This window comes from Lynx rufus, unplaced genomic scaffold (genome assembly GCF_022079265.1).
Source record: "Lynx rufus isolate CCGP_SWC_20201006 ecotype Redwood Valley unplaced genomic scaffold, mLynRuf1.p SCAF_8, whole genome shotgun sequence".
Taxonomy (NCBI): Eukaryota; Metazoa; Chordata; class Mammalia; order Carnivora; family Felidae; genus Lynx; species Lynx rufus.
Window position 1 is genome coordinate 76,680,875 of NW_025814896.1, and position 12,353 is coordinate 76,693,227.

Consider the following 12,353-nt stretch of genomic DNA (forward strand, 5'->3'; position numbering starts at 1 on the left):
AGAATGGCAGAAATTTAATAAAGCCAAGTGAAAATGTAATGATAGAATGTAATATGACCAGAATGCTACTGTTGATTTTTATGCTTAAAGAAAATCTAGCAGATACTTAATAAGAAATTATTACAAATGTAGTTACGACTGGAGGTGTTATAAGCAAACTCAGAACGGGACAAATCTGTTACCAATAGGTCTTCACAGTTTTCTAATGGAACCTGGCATACAGGTGAAATGGGTAGGGGCTCTGGTCCCTCCACTCATGTTTCAACTTGCGCATTTTCACTTTGATCTTCCACATATCAAGCTTTGTTTTTATTTAAAGCAATTTTTTTAATGTTTATTTATTTTTGAGAGCCAGAGAGAGAGAGAGACAGACAGACAGACAGACAGAACACGACTGGGGGAGGGGCAGAAACAGCCAGAGACCCAGAATCTGAAGCAGGCTCCAGTCTCTGGGCTGTCAGCACATGGCCCAATGTAGGGCTCAAATTCATGAATCATGAGATCATGACCTGAGCCGGAGTTGGACGCTTGACCAACTGAGCCATCCAGGCGCCCCCTGTGTATCGAGCTTTTGAGGAACATTCTATCACTAAAAGAGTTTGAAGATAACTGTGCTATAACATTTAATAAGCTACAAAGTTGAATATACAATTAATAATTTTTATTTGGAGGGGATTTAACACCTTTAGAGAGAATATGCTTTTGTTTACCAACTGTACAGGAACTCATTTTAAAAATTAAGTATGTGGTGATTTAGTAAATATTAAAAAAAAAAACAATTTGGGGGCACCTGGGTGGCTCAGTCGGTTGAGTTTCCAACTCAGGTCGTGATCTCATGGTTCATGAGTTCAAGTCCCATATTGAGCTCACTGTTGCCACTTGTCAGCGCAGAGCTTGCTTCGGATCTTCTGTCTCCCTCTCTCTCTGCCCCTTCTCTGCTTTTGTTCTCTTTATTCTCTCAAAAAAAGAAAACAAACAAATAAAAAAAAAGGAAAAAAAAACCCAAAAAACCCCAGAATTTTTATATGTTATAGTCTTGGAATTCACTGCTGGAAGTAAATACTAAGATCAACTTGCTTGTTCTGTTTTTGTCTTTAGCCCTAACATTCTGTCTCCAGTTTCTACATATTCCAATTGTGTTTATTTGAAGCCACCTTCCCCTTGAGGCCTACTATTGCTATCCTTTCTGCATTTTCTGCCAAAGTTATACATTGTATATTTGTTTTCAAAATTATTTTTGCCTTTTTATCATTAAGCATATTTTACTTTATATTACAATTGTATATTATATCTTTTAAAAATTTTTTTAAGTGTATTAGAGAACAAGTGCATGTGCATGCATGAGTTGGGGGTGGTGCAGAGAGAGAGGGCGAGAAAGAATCCCAAGCAGGCTCCATGCTATCAGCACAGAGCCTGATGTGGGGCTCGAACCCATGAACTGTGAGATGGTGACCTGAGCTGAAATCAAGAGTTGGACACTTAACCAACTGAGCCACCCAGGCACCCCTATATTTTATCTTTTTGTTAATATTATTTTTAAATTCACATAGAGAAAAATTGACTTTTTGTCTGTGTGTATCTCTGTGGATTTTATCATACCACAACAGTTAGGGTACGAAAGAGATTCATCATCCCTAAAATCTTCCTCATACTATCGCTGTGTAGTTACACCCTTTCCTTAGTTCTAGGTGGTGGCAACCACTGATTTGTTCTCTGTCACTACAATTTTGTCTTTTTTTTTTTAATTTTTTTTTTAACGTTTATTTATTTTTGAGACAGGGAGAGATAGCATGAACAGGGGAGGGTCAGAGAGAGAGGGAGACACAGAATCTGAAACAGGCTCCAGGCTCTGAGCTGTCAGCACAGAGCCTGACGCGGGGCTCGAACTGACGGACTGCGAGATCATGACCTGAGCCGAAGTTGGATGCTTAACCGACTGAGCCACCCAGGCGCCCCCAATTTTGTCTTTTTAAGAATGTACAGAATTCCTATCCGTGGGATCATACAGCATGTACCTTTTGAGACTGGATTTGTTTCACGTAGCATAGTACCTTCAAAGTTCATCCAAGTTGTACATAGCCATAGTTCATTTCTTTTTATTGCCGAGTAGTAGTATATTGTATGGATGCACCACAATTTGTTTATTCTGCTATTGAAGGACATATGGATAGTGTGATCCCTTCAACTTTGTTCTCTTTCAAAATTATTTTATCTCTTCTAGTTCCTACCTTTCTGTATAGATTTTTAAATCAAGTTGCCTGTATTTACAAAAAAAAAAAAGGCAAAAGAAAGAAACTTTACTGAGATTTTGGTTGGTATTGGATTAAATCCATAGATAAATTTGGAGAGAATTGTCATTTTTACTATGTGGAGTCTTTCAATCCACAAATACATTACATTTCTCCATTTCTTTAGGTGTTTGATTTCTTTCATCAGCATTTTATAGTTTTTAGCATAATTGGCCTTGTACATGTACTGTTACTTAAGTATACATGAAGGTTTTTATATTTTTGGTGCTATTGAAAATGTCATTGCTTTTGTAATTTTGGTTTCAAATTTTACACTATTAGCATATAGAAATATATTTGATTTTTGCATGTTGACCTTATGTTCCATGATCTTGGAAAACTTATTTATTCTAGGATTTTTTTTCTGATTCTTTGGGATTTTCTATATGGATAATCCTGTCTTCTGTAAAAAGGGACCACTTTATTTCTTCTTTTCCAATCTGTATGTCTTTTATTTTTTTCCTTGACTCCTTGCACTGGCCATGACTTCTAGTACTTTATTGAATAGGATTAGTGATAATGGATATCTTTGACTTGATCCAAATTTTAGGGAGAAAGCTTTCAGCCTCTCATCATTTAGTATCATGTTAACAATAAGATAGGTATTTTGTAAATAGTCTTTATAAAGTTGAGGGAGCTCTCTCCTAGTATACTGAAAGTTTTTTTTTTTATCAGGAATAGGTATTAAATTTGTCAAATGCTTTTTCTGCTTCAATTGTTATGATTGTGTGGTTTTTCTCATTTAGACTTCATATGGTGGATGACAGTAGTTTTGTTTTGTTTTTCAACAGAGTCATATGGGCTGTTGGTCTATAGTTTCCTTTTTCTTCTCTTTTTTCCTACTAATTTAGTCTAGTTTTGATATCAGGGTAATGCTGGCTTCATAAAATGAGTTGTGAGTTAATCTCTCCTTTTCTGCTTCCTGGAAATGAGTAGGTACAGTTGGTATTATTTCTTTTGTAAATGTTTTGTAGAATTCTACAGTGAAGTCACTGGGCCTAGAGATGCTTTTTACCAGGAGCTTTTTTTTTTTTTTTAACTTCATTTTACTTTCATTAATAGTTTTAGGACTAATTTGGTTGTTTCATCTTAGATAATTTTTAGTAATTTGTGATTTTTAAGGAACTGGTCCATTGTATCTAAATTGTTCAAATTTGTATGTATAAAGTTGTTCATAATTGTACTTATTTTGGGAGAGAAGCGTGCAAGTAGGGGAGAAGGGCAGAGGGAGAGAGAGAGAATCTTAAGCATACTCCATGCTCAGTATAGAGCCCAATGTGGAGCTTGATCCCAAAACCTGGGATCATGGTTGAGCTGAAATCAAGAGTCAGATGTTCAACTGACTAAATCACCCAGGTGCCCCCATATTTATTATACTTTGAATGTCAGCAGGTTCTATAGTGATGTTCCCTGTTTCATTCCTGATATAGATAATTTTTATCTTTTTCTTGCTAGTTGCTCTGGGTAGGATTTCCAGTACTATGTTGAGTAAAATTGGTGAGAGTGAGTATCCTTGTCTTGTTCCTGATCTTAAAGGAAAAGCTTTTAAGCTTTTCACAGTTCAGTATGATGTTCAGTATCAGCTTCTCATAATTGGCCTTAATTATGTTGAGGTATGTTCTTTCTATACCTGAATTTTTGAGAGGCTTTCATGGTGAAAGGATGTTGAATTTGTCAGATGCTTTTTTTTTTAAATCTACTGACATGATCTTATGACTTTTATCCTTCATTTTGTTAATGTGGTGGGTGGATTTCATTGATTGATTTGCATATGTTGAACCATCCTTGCATTTCAAAAATAAATCCTACTTCATCATGATATATGAACCTTTAATGTACTGCTGAATTCATTTTGCCAATATTTTGTTGAGTACTTTTGTGTATATGTTCATCAGGGATATTGGCCTATAATTTTTTTTCTTGGAGTGTCCTTGTCTGGCTTGATCTTTACTATTGTCTTCCTAGTCTCTATTTCATTTATTTCCACTCTGATCTTTGTTATTTCCTTCTTTCTACTAACTTTGAGATTTGCTCTTTTTCTGGGGTCTTAGTGTGTAAAGTTACATTGTTATTTTAGATTTTTCTTTTTTCTTAGTGTAGAAGTTTATTGTTACACACTTTCCTCTTAGAACTGCTTTTGCTGCATTCCATAAGTATTGATATGTGGTATTTTCATTTTCATTTGTTTCAAGTATTTTTTAATTGGAAAGTGTACTTTACTCATTTATTTTTTGAAATTTTTATAGTTGACACACAAAGTGAGATTAATTTCAGGTGTATAACGCAGTGATTCAGCTTCTTTATAGGATATTCTATACTCACCACAAGTGTAGCTACCATCTGTCAGCATACAATACTATTACAATACCATTGACTATATTCACTATGCTGTGCCTTTTATTCTCATGACTTATTCATTCCATAACTGGAAGCCTGTATTTCCCACTCCCCTTCACCCATTTTGCCCATCCTTCCACCCCCATTCCCTCTGGCAACCATCACTCTGTTCTCTGTATTTATAGGTCTGATTCTACCTTATTTTTGCTTGTTTGTTTGTTTTATTCTACATATGAGTGAAATTATATGGTATTTGTCTCTCTCAGTCTGAGTTATTTCACTTAGCATAATATCCTCTAGGTCCATCCATGTAGTTGCAAATGGCACAATCTTATCCTTTTTTATGGCTATGTAACATTCATATGTGTGTGTGTGTATGTGTGTGTGTATACATCATATCTTCCTTATCCATTAACTATTGATGGGCACTTAGACTGCTGCCATATCTTGGCTATTGTAAATAATGCTATAGTAAACATAGAGGTGAGTATATCTTTTTGAATTAGTGTTTTCATTTTCTTTGGGTAAATACCCGGTAGTGGAATTATTGGATCATGTGGTATTTCCATCTTTAATTGTTTGAAGAACCCCCATACTATTTTCCACAGTGGCTGTACCAATTTACATTCCCACCAACAGTGTGTGAAAGTTCCTTTTCCTCTACATCCTCACCAACATTTGTTATTTCTTGTTTGTTATTTCTTGTTATTTCATGATTAGTGATGTTGAGCATCTTTTCTTGTGTATGCTGGACAACTGTATGTCTTCTTGGAAAAATGTCTGTTTAGATCCTCTGCCCATTTTCAAAATTTATTTGAGAAAGAGAGCAGGAGAGGGGCAGAGAGAGAGGGAGACAGAAGATCTGAAGTGGCTCTGTGCTGACAACAGACAGCCCAATGCAGGGCTTGAACTCACGAGCCATGAGATCATGACCTGAACTAAAGTTAGGCTTTAACTGACTAAGCCACCCAGTTGTCATCCCCTTCCCATTAAAAAAATAATAATAATAATGTTTATTAATTTTTTGAGAGAGAGAGAGACAGAGCGTGAGTGGGGGAGGGGCAGAGAGAGAGGGAGACACAGAATCTGAAGCAGGCTCCAGGCTCTGAGCTGTCAGCACGGAGCCCAGTGAGGGGCTCAAACTCATGACCCTGAGATCATGACCTGAGCTAAAATCAAGAGTCGGATACTTAACTGACTGAGCCACTGGGGCGTAAACAAGTGCTATGTATTTTCTAAATTCCATTGTGATTTCTTCTTTGGCCTAGGATCTAGCCATTATGGTCACATAATGTAGCCTTAATAATTCTTATTCTTTGATATTCAAGGAAACCTTTCTGGGTAAAATTATGGGCAATTGAAAAATGTTTTGTTTTTGAAAAGAATGTATGTTATTTAATTGTTTTGTTATTTTATGTGGCCTTTAGATAAAAACTGTTAATTGTATTATTCTAATTTATTTTTGTCTGCTTGCCTATACATTATGGATTGTTTTAAAATATTCCATGATTTTTACAGTTTCTCATTTTTTTTCTTATAATTCTGGTGGTTTTCATTTCTCTATTATGAAGGTACATTATCAGATGTTTTCAAGTTCATGAATTTAGTCATTCCATTGAATTAATTTTTTTCTATTGAATCATTGTTTGTAATGATTAAGTGGTACTAACTTTAGTAATTCTTTTGTCCTCAGATTTCTATAATTTTGAAAATACATATTCCGGCCTTTTTTTCAGCCCGTTTTAGCTAGTTTATTTATCTTTTCATTTTCTCTGCATCGCTAGGTTTTAGTTATGTCTCATATATAGTATGCATTTATCTATTTTTCTGACAATCTTACAGTTTCTTTTCTTACTGGTGAAGTTAGTCTACTCAAATTTATTATGATTATGGCATGTTTTTTCACATCTAAGATGTCTGTGATTATAAGATACATCATTTTATGTACATATGTTGAGTCTCCGTTAGATGCTTAAAAGTTCATAATTATCTGTCTCTTCAATCATTCTTTTTGTGTTTATATAAGACCTGCTTTATATCTAATGCCTAATACTTCCCATTAAACTAGAACACAGTACCTTTAAAATAGTCTTACATGTGGAACTCATAGAGTACTCAGTTGGTACAGTCCTGTCTTAACATTTTTTGACTACTATCAAGTTTAGGTACCACTTTTCTGTTTTGGACTGGTTAATTAGTTTTTCTACATGCACAAATCATTGTAAATGACAATTAACTGTAACATGTAACGTTGCCAGCAATGTAGAAGACTCAACGGAAGTGAAGACAGACATCGGGGCTAGGTTTGTACCTGTATAGGCAGTGACAACTCTCCACTGCTGTGTGGTCAACAGCAACTGTAAGATGTCTTCAGTTATACGATGCATTCAAATTTTAGAGATAATATAATATGAAAAAATGTGTGGCTAAAAATTGATATAAAATTGGTATTTATTTCTTTCATCAGATTTTATATTTTCTCTGCCTTTTAAAAAAACTGTTCTTTTCCTATCTTCTATTTTTTTCTATTTTTGCCTATCTTCCTATTTTTAGGTCTTTTTAAAATTCTTTTTTCCCTTATAGATTTTGAAGTTATCAATTTTATTTCTATTATTGTAGAGGTTGCCTATAAACTTTCAGTACACTCTCTTGATTTAATAAACTATGAATCTAATCATTGTCTCCCTGTTTCTCTTGAATAAATACATGGCATTACGACCCTGTAACTCTAGTCATCATGTTCCTGTTTTGTTCATTATTTTTGTTCATGTTTTTAGTGCACCTTATTCTAGATTGATAATTATTTTCTCCCAGCATATGAATATATAATATTATATGAATAATGATATTATTCGATGTCTTCCTACTGCCTTGTTGCTGTTAGGTCTGCTGTCACTTCATCTGTCTTTTGTATGTAATCTAATCTTTTCTATCGAGTTGTTTGTTAGAACTTTGTCTTTAATGTTCTGCAGTTTTGACTATGGTGGGCTGGAGTGCAGATTTCTTATCTTGTGGACTTGCAATTCTTAAATCAGAGGATTCATGACTTTTATCGGTATTTGAAAGTTATCAGATATTATTTATTCAGAAGTGCCTGGCCTCTGTTCTCTCTATTCTCTATTTCTGGAGCTTTTTAGAAAATTGTGTTACTGTCACATATTTCCTTGATGTTTCATAATCTCTTCTTCATATCTTATATCTCTATTTCCTGTGTGGGAAATTCTTATAATATATCATAAAATTATTTATCATATTATATGATTATATAATTATATAATCATATATATAATATATATTTATATTTATATATAATTATATATAAATATATAATTATATAAATTATATATCATAAAACTAATATATCATAAAATAACCAGCACTCTAGAACCTCTAACATCTCTTCCCTCCCTTGTATTAGTAACAACACTAGTCTACACTATTTATGGTTTTAATTATACTGTTTTTTATTACAGTGTACGTGTGTATCCCTAAACAAATATAATTTGTTTGTGGGTTTTAAATTTATATAAATATAATCATAAATATGCATTCTGTTTTATGTTTTTTTTTCTACTTACCATTATGTCTAAGATATATTTATATTACTGCAGTATATGTATTTCACTCATTTTTTTTCTACGATGTGTTTCATGCTATGACTATAGTACAGTGTGTTACACATTCTAATGAAGATAGATGTGCAGGTAGTTTCCAGTATTTGACTATTCCAAATTCAAACTTACTCCCAGATTTCATCTTGGAGTTCAAATGTATTCCTTGTTCCTGGTCACTGGCTCTTATAGCTCTCTGATGCTTTCTGAATTAGAATCAATTTGTTCATTTTTTCATAAAATATTTTGCATTGTTTCTTATGCTACTGATACTTTGTGTCTGTTATCATTTCAAGCAGATAATTGAGCTATATGGGAGGTCTGAGTTTCTTGGGATTTATGCCTTTTGTTTATTTTCTTTACTATTTTGTAGTGTTGGATCATTTCCTCATCTGTAGCCATGCTTTATCGCTGGAGGTCATGGGAGTCCAGTGTGTCCCTTGAAGATTTGTTTCTTTTGCTTCTGCAAGGTGCTCTGGGTTACCATTTGACTTCAAGTCCCCTGTACCATACAATTGTGTGAATTTGAGCCTCAAATTCCTGAAGGCAACTTTGGCAGAATAAATTATCAGGAAAGACTGTACTTTGCCTCACACTCATGGTCTAGGCCAAAATAAGGTGGGGTTTTTTGTTTTTCTTTCTGTGTTTGTCGTTGGTGAATTCCCTTTCTTCTTTTATTCTTTCCCTCTCCTTCCTCTACCTCCTTCCCTCCCTTCCTTTCTCCCCACTTTCTCCCCTTCCCCCATCTCCCTATTTCTTTTGCTCTCTTTTTTTTAAATGTTTCACACTAATACAAGACATAGCACTTTAAAAATTCTGACTTTATGTGGCCATCTTAACTTCAAATGTCTGCCTCTTGCAGACCCAGGGACTTGTCTTTTTCCCAAGAGAGCTTTAACACTAATGTCCTTGTTTATCCAGAGTGGGCAGCTTTTCTACCTAGCCTAGAACATTAAGGCTCCCTGTGGTTTTTAGATTTCTCTTTATTTTTGACTTCCGTATTATTTATTTATTTCACCAGATGAACTCTTCATTTATAAGAAAGTTTGATTATTATATTCAGCATCCTATTTATTTTATACAAGGTTTTTGGTTTATCTAGTGTGCTACTTTATTGACATTTTTTATCAGACTTGATCATATTTTAGTTTTTCTAGTTGCCTTCTGTGTAAACCTGGTTGCCAACGTCAGAAGCTCAAATGTATTAAACAAAGGGGATTTTTTTTTAACTCTTATCACTGAGAAGTATAGGGCTTTTTCTGGCTTCAGGTATGGATAGTATAGGGCTTAAGCAATGTCCACAGAGCCCTTTCTTGCTTCCTACCTTAACCTCACTTTTATCAGTGTTGGATTTGACTTTTCAGACTTTATTTTCAGTTTAACTGAGGAAGGTAATTTCTAGGGTTTGGTATCCTTACATCTGATGGTCTACTTGTATTACATTGCATTTTAATGTCAAATCTTAGGGAGTAACTTTTTACCTAGTTGGGGCATGTTGCTCTTTCTGAACTGGTTGCTGTGGCCAGTGGGTTTGTGTATCCCAATTAGCCAGGCTTGGTCATGTGCCCAACTCTGAGATGTAAGGGCGGGAGTACTGTGTGAAGCAATCCTACTAGATCCACGTGGGTAGTGGGAGGTTTGGTTCCTCAAGGGAAAAACCAGATAGACTTCCTAGTGAATAGAAAAAAGTGCTAGGAGGGCAGATATTCTATATGTGCAAGATGCATTTTTAGCAGCTCATCAGAGCTCTCATCAGAAATTTATTTTTGTTTATTTATTTATTTGGGGGGGGGGGAAGAGCAAAAGCAGGGGAAGGGCAAAGAGAGGGGGAGAGAGAGAAAAGCCCAACCAGGCTCCTCGCTGTCAGTGCAGAGCCCCATGCAGGGCTCGAACCCATGAACCCTGAGATCATGACCTGAGCCAAAAACCAAGTGTTGGGCGCTTAACTGACTGAGCCGGCTAGGTGCCCCTTTAAAAAATATTTTTAAGGGGCGCCTGGGTGGCGCAGTGGGTTAAGCGTCCGACTTCAGCCAGGTCACGATCTCGCGGTCCGTGAGTTCGAGCCCCGCGTCGGGCTCTGGGCTGATGGCTCAGAGCCTGGAGCCTGTTTCCGATTCTGTGTCTCCCTCTCTCTCTGCCCCTCCCCCGTTCATGCTCTGTCTCTCTCTGTCCCAAAAATAAATAAATCGGAAACAGGCTCCAGGCTCTGAGCCATCAGCCCAGAGCCCGACGCGGGGCTCGAACTCACGGACCGCGAGATCGTGACCTGGCTGAAGTCAGACGCTTAACCCACTGCGCCACCCAGGCGCCCCTTAAAAATATTTTTAAGTTTATTTATCTCATCAGAAATTTAAATGGAAGTGTGAGACTGCTATACTGTCAACACTGTCACTGTCGATGATTGAGCATTCTTTTCAAACCCTAATAGATTAATCAGCAGTAATCTACCAAGCAAGAGCCCTTTTCCTCCATCATCAAGTCCTACCAATTTCGCTTTCTGAAATCTCTGAAATCTATGTACCATTGATAGTCTAGTCCAAGCTGTAGTCCTCTTTTATGTGATCAATCAAAAGTAAATCCTTACTGATGGGTCCAGTGTCTACTCTGGTTCCCCTTCAGTCTGTTCTCCACGCTGTAGTGTAGTGATATGCTCAGAATGCATGTCTAATTATGTGTTTTCTATCCTCCACCTATACCTCAAGTTTTTAAAACCTTTCATTAGGCAGAAGTTATTAACCAGATTTGCATCTGGCCCAACATCACTTCTCAAACTGTCCTGGCTCAATAATTCCCTTTTGTATAGATTTAATTATGCATCCTCTTATTACTATCTACCTCCCCCTTTTTACATTTATTATACTTAAAGTTTTGCACTTGTGCTTGAGTATTTGATGAATGTCCGATTTCTCCATTAGACTATAAAAGCACATACCATGTCTGTTTTCCATTATCTTTTAATTTTTTAATTACAAATGTTTAATCTTTTAATACCAGCTAGAATGTGGTTTAGCTTACAGTAGAAAATAAATATTTGTTTCATTCATTAATTGATGGATTACCAAAAAGAGACCTCCATGGTAACTAGGACAATTTATTTGTTCAACATCCATCTCCAAGAGCTTTCTAGTCCATTGATTTTGGATTTAGGCCTTCCAATATAATCTGACTTGGAAGTTTATGGAGAATATTATGTAGCTATCAGATGACAAGTGTGGGATGTTTCGAATATAGGTCAACATATAGTTATGTTCCTGTGAATAATGTGAAAGGGAGATGCAGACTTTAAGTGGTAGGGCTATACTGACTGAAATCAGCAAGGAGTAGCCCATTGCAGCTTTCCCAGAGCCAGTGTTGTACTAAGTGGACCGGGATTAGGACAGGGCTGTTTCTCCCCAGGCTTGGGCACTGCACTAGTAAAAATAGTCTGCTGTAGGGTGGGAAGAAAGGCTTTTCTTATTTCTTCTATAACAGGACTGGACTCCTTCTTCTGTACGTACTCTCTTTTGTTTTTTCTTGCTTTAGATATGGATAATCCATTCCTCTTGCATGGGTGAAAGTGGAATGGATTTACATACATCAAGGCGAAAAGAGAGTTTTACTTGATCTAGACAAGTTTAATTTTTTTGCTACTGTAAAGAGGTCTGGGTTCATAATTTGTATCCAGTATCAACTAACATTGAAGTAATAGTTTCTTCAAATGGTTGGTAACGTTTCTGATGTTAAAAATTTTGGAGAGTGGTTAAAAAACTGTGCATAAGTTGACTCTACTGTAAAGTAGAATTGACATATTTTAGTAAATTTGTGTTTTGTTTTGTTTTTTGTTTTTTTTTTGCATCTATCATGTGAAATAAAAGAAAGTCCATGGAGTAGGAGAAATTTTAGAAGTAGTCACAAGAGGACAGTGTTTGATAAACATACTGAAAATTTACCTGAAGAATTTTATCTTGTTCTCCATTTGTTAGTTGCTGATATTTAATCATATCGAATACTAGCTTCACCATCTTTCCTTTCACTTTCCTTTAAACATAATACTGACACTTAACACAATGCCTTGCAAATCCTAGCCTCATGGTAAAGAAGTACTGGTTGAATGAATGAAGGAATGCATGGATGAAGA

At 35.7% G+C, this 12,353-nt stretch overlaps 1 protein-coding gene across 1 annotated transcript in view; it reads left to right on the plus strand.

Moving 5' to 3' along the window:
• VRK2 (VRK serine/threonine kinase 2) overlaps positions 1 to 12,353 on the plus strand; it is a 103,761-nt gene that overhangs the window by 15,068 nt on the left and 76,340 nt on the right. The gene's annotated exons all lie outside the window — the stretch shown is intronic.